Source organism: Triticum dicoccoides, chromosome 2B, assembly GCF_002162155.2.
Source record: "Triticum dicoccoides isolate Atlit2015 ecotype Zavitan chromosome 2B, WEW_v2.0, whole genome shotgun sequence".
NCBI classification, from domain to species: domain Eukaryota; kingdom Viridiplantae; phylum Streptophyta; class Magnoliopsida; order Poales; family Poaceae; genus Triticum; species Triticum dicoccoides.
The window spans coordinates 43453198-43458328 of record NC_041383.1 but is presented as its reverse complement, the minus strand read 5'-3'; positions in this window follow the sequence as shown (position 1 = coordinate 43458328).

Here is a 5131-nt window from a genome sequence, read left to right as displayed (position 1 = left end):
AGAGAGAGAGAGAGAGAGAGAGAGAGAGAGAGAGAGAGAGAGAGAGAGAGAGAGAGAGAGAGAGAGAGAGTTCTCGCTGTCGAAACACATATGGCGCGAAATCTAGTACAAGTGCCAGCAAAAGTGCAAACGACAACCCCCATCGATAAGACCTCACAACAAACTGTGGAGCAGCCAGATCAGACACCCGCACCACTGGTAGCCTCCTTTATTCAACAGCCGACCCCCTATCTCCGTCGACTGTCAAGCAAACATGACGAACAGAGTAAAAATGAATTCATGCTAAAAATGACTTCAACAGGAGTTTGAACCACATGCGGCTACTTCGTTTCACACCAACCAAATACACCAACATACAGAATAACGACAACCATATAAAACTACACCGAGCCTCAACATGACTAGAATGCACACAACCAACACCAACTCACACACACCATAATTAAAACACCAACATAAAAAAAGACATATTAGATGGTAACTATGCGTAGGGCGCAGTGGGTGGAGGGGCTATTCGTAGACTATGCCGCCACCCATAAGGGGTAAAAACAACCCCCTTCCACTTTCTCCAAAGGTGAGTATAGACCTTTGTGAACAGAGATCAGTGTTCCATTTTTGTGGAGTAGATCACCAATGGAGTCCGTGTGTACACTGATAGATAACATGCATTGGAGATGAAATTTTACCATTGAAAAACATGTCATTTCTACAAAGCCGTAGCAACCATAATAAGGCAAATGCCCCACCCTTACCATTGGACACAAAGACTTATAATTGGGACACGGCGTTTTGGCTCTTGGGTGCATCTACATATATACTTGTGTGGAATACCATCAAGCTAGTGACCATAAATATTGGCAACCATGTGAGTCTGGTACAAGTTGGATGCAATTTGGTTGACTGACCATGTAAAGCAGGTTCGTAGGGGCACGCAGTTGCGGGGGAACACACCTGCCAAGCCCTTGCCGGCCACTCGATTGCCTCACGATTCACGAAGTAGTTGGTCCCCGCATAAGGACATTTTATGTTTCAGTCATTTAAACTTACGATTTTTCAACTGAAACATGCGATTTTCTCGCTTGCTTTTACCAAGTTTCATGGATAAAATTTTAAGACATTTTTTTGTCGGTTACAGGCACAAAAATCGTGATTTTATTCTTTGCCCTCACTAAGTTTCAATTGTTGAAACTTAACACTTATTTTTAAAATTCATCAAAACATATTTAAAATGGATCTTAATTGGAAGTTCTTGTCACGAGAAACATGAATGCGAAAACATAACTTAATCTTTACTTTTTTTATTAAAAATATATGAAAATTTGAAAATCAAAAGCCAAAAGATAAAGCTTGTTTGAGGGACCCAGTGCCCCCGCACTTGCGTGCCGCAAATCCTCTCCCATGTAAAGGCGCAAAAGTGCATTCAAAGAAGAGGTGTTTAATTGTATATCGTCATGATGCGAAAACAACACTTCTTACATACATATAAATTGCGGCGAGCAAGGTTGTCCTTTGTCAGGATCTCACCTCGACGAAGTTTCCACATGAAAGCCGGTTTTATCTCTTTTTGTATGAATCAGATGCGCAATCGAGTTTGAACTTGAAAGTCACCTCAATGTAGAATTTGCATCATGCCACTGTGCACGGATAAGATCTTCTCCGGAATATTCAAATCATTCCGATCATAGAAAATATAGTCATGGCTACCTACATCGATCTGTACATGGATACAGCACTAGCTAGACGGGTGACATGCTTATGCTACACCAGCTCAAAAATTGGACTTTAAACAGAATAAAAATATTCACTCCTAGTTTTTCTGCTAGATATATTTGCTAAGTCAACAGTGAGATCCAATGCTTGGGGAGCTGGGAATAATGCAACATGTGCATGAACAGTTGACCCGCCGCCTTATTACGTTTATATGTTATTGGAGGAAGAAGTAAGAAGTAGTAAAATGAGAGCCATAGACAGGCTAGCTACTACTCCGCCGCCTGTTACGTCATGCGGGCGGATCGGCGGTGAGCCCGGCTCTAGATGATGAGGTTTGAAGGCGTTCCACATTATCAAGTTTGTAGGTGGTAATAGTGGCTTCGGATTGTTTGGTGTATGTTTTTGTCGGACCATTTGTTGAATAATTAATAATATGGTTGTGTGCACCGCTTGATGCATAGGCCAGTGCATGCCCCCTTTTCAAGAAAAAATAAACTAGTACAAACGAGTTATCTTATGAATGCTAGCATGACGCATTAGCATGGCCACTTGTTTGTCATCGAATTGATTTCCTGAACGAGGGATGCAGTCATACCTCCTATAATCACTCTAAGTGTGCCCGGTCTTACCATTTATAGCCTTACTCAATGATGTTCAGAGGCTGCTTCGATAGTTTAATTGTCATTGCATCCCACCAACTAAGCACCATCAAACAGCGGTGTAATTCCTTGGTAACCACTCTAGCAACACGATTGTTATATCCACTTGTTTAGATCTTCCAATGGAGTCATATATTGCCTAGTCATACTAAATATCGTTAGTTCTTACTCAAGTGGAGTGCCCACAATATGCAAAAGCTATAAAGAATGTGTGTAGTGACATCTTACACCACGCAAAACAATCCAAGTTGTATTGTCAACTCTGACAACAAGAAATTCACTTGTTTATCAACAAGAATAGTAAATCGACAGGAGCCAAATTGTACTATCTAGTCCTGTGCATTGTATCCTAGTTGCTTGTACCTTCATCTGAATGAGAATACAAATGCTACTACTTGACCAATTGGAGGTTCCTTGGGTGCCTTTGTCCATAGCCGCCTCACACCTCATAGTGAAATTGAATTTTACAGACCACATATTCATCAGGGCTTTTTGTGATTAATGGGTTCACTGCAATGTTTTAAATATTGTGCTTGATGGGTTCACCGTCAATTATTATTTTCCTGATGGGAAATTATGTATTCCCTAGACAGAGATTTTCTGGCAGATGAGGAATAACAACTACGTACTTGTGTCTTATATGAATGTTATAAAGTGTCAAAGTGCGGTTACTGTACAGTCAGTGATATCTGCAAATACTCAAAAATCATTCCTTTTTCAACTTCCAAAAATTCTGAAAACATCCACACATACAAATACTGATATATTCTACATGTGTACAATTTCCATGATGAAATGATTGAAGATCTAATCTACAATATTTTTAAGTTGGTCAATTTTAATCTACCAAACAAAAACTTCACCCATCGACATTGAAGAACTAACTTCATCCATTTTACGTGTGATAGAGTTGGGGTAGCACCGATTGAAGAGAAGCCTGTTCAACGTCGTCTGAAACACAGGCCTCCAAAAGCTGCAGTACATAGCGTATGGCTAAAACATGCTGGTAACATCAAAAGAGGTCGGGGTAGACCAAACTTGACATGGGAGAAGTCCGTAAAGAAAAATATGAAAGACTGAAATATCAGCAATCCGCAGAGCAGCAGCATCAGATGCCCCCATCGTTCCAACAAGACTTGTGGCCTCCCTTCATCAACAGCCAAATGCCCCCATGCAGGGTAGCTTTATCTCCCTCCTTGAGCAAACCTGATAAATAGAGCAAAAACGAGCTCACACAGTAAAAATAGCTTCAACGGGACTATCAGAACACATGAGCCTCAAAAGTTACTTTGTTTTGCACCGACTAATGGCCCAACAAATTAATTGAAGCAATGGCAAACATATAAAACTTCTCACACAGGGAAAATTGCCTGTGAAATAACCTCTAATTAAAATGGTAGCCTATTTTATCACTTGATATTAATTGCAGGTGAAATCAAGTTTGAACGTGAAAGTGGCCTCAGTGAGAATATACGTCATGCCATTGTGCAAAGATTTTTTTTCTGGAATACGCACAAGTATACGTATCATACATTAATAGAGGGGAGGGTAGAGATTCCCTAAGTCCACAGATTTACAATAGCGGCACATCCACACGTCGGACGATCCGTCCACGGCACCTAAGAACATATAGCGATTGCTCCCGAACTACCCACCTCGACAGGCCGGCAAAGAATCCATCGAGATCTCCTTTGAGCAGCCCGGCTTCCTGCCAAACTCGTCCCACGGTGCTGATCCGTTGGATGACTGTCGTTGTTGACCGCATGATCTCATCAAAGACGATGCCGGTGCTTCCACAGCTCCCACGGGACTAGCAAGGTAATGGCAGGGGTGGTCCTCCTATGGTCTTGTGCTTGCTCTCGTTGGATGCACCCACTCTGCAGGGTCTCGCTACCCGTGGCCACCATTGTGCATAGATAACTTCTTTGGAATATTCATTACCTTGTTTGGGAACGTTTATACATTCAGATCCTCGAAAATATAGTCATCACCTTTTATGTAAGTCACTGCCTACATCCATTGGTATATAGATACATACTAGCTAGATAGTGACACAGAAATACATAGGAGCTCATGGGTGCTCCGCACCCCTATATAAATATTTAATTCAGAAAATATTCGGAAAAATAAAAAATTCGGGAATTTGAGAATATCAAACATGGGTGTCCAATCGTTTGTGAAGTTTTATGAAAAAAATACCGGAAAACGTATCCGTGGCAAAGAAATTACAGTTCAACCTACGATCCATCTAAACAGTTTTTTCTATACATAGAATTTTTTGTCTTTTTTCAATCGAGAATAAATTTCCAACTATTTTTTGCACGAAACTTCACATTGGAGTACATTGGGCACCTATGTTTGATATCCCAAAACTCCAAAGAAAAATTAGTTTCCCTGGTTTGTTTTTTTAATTTAATACTCATACAGGGGGTGGAGCACCCTGAGTGCTCCAAATCCTCTTCCGATGGTGACATTCCTAATTGCCTATGCTACACTGCCTACTCAAGAATTGGACTTTGGATCAACGAAAAAAACGGCATGCTATTTCGAAGTGATAGTGTCGCTATAGCGTATCTGGAAGGTCCACATTAAGTTTTAGCTATTTTTCTTGCTACGGCGCTATTCGCGCTATAGCACGCTATTTCGACGCTAAACGAAATAATGTTGTACCCTTTTAGCATGTACCACACAACAAACCATCAGACGACGACGCATCGCATCTGCCCTATTCTCTCTCTCTCTCTCTCTCTCTCTCTCTCTCT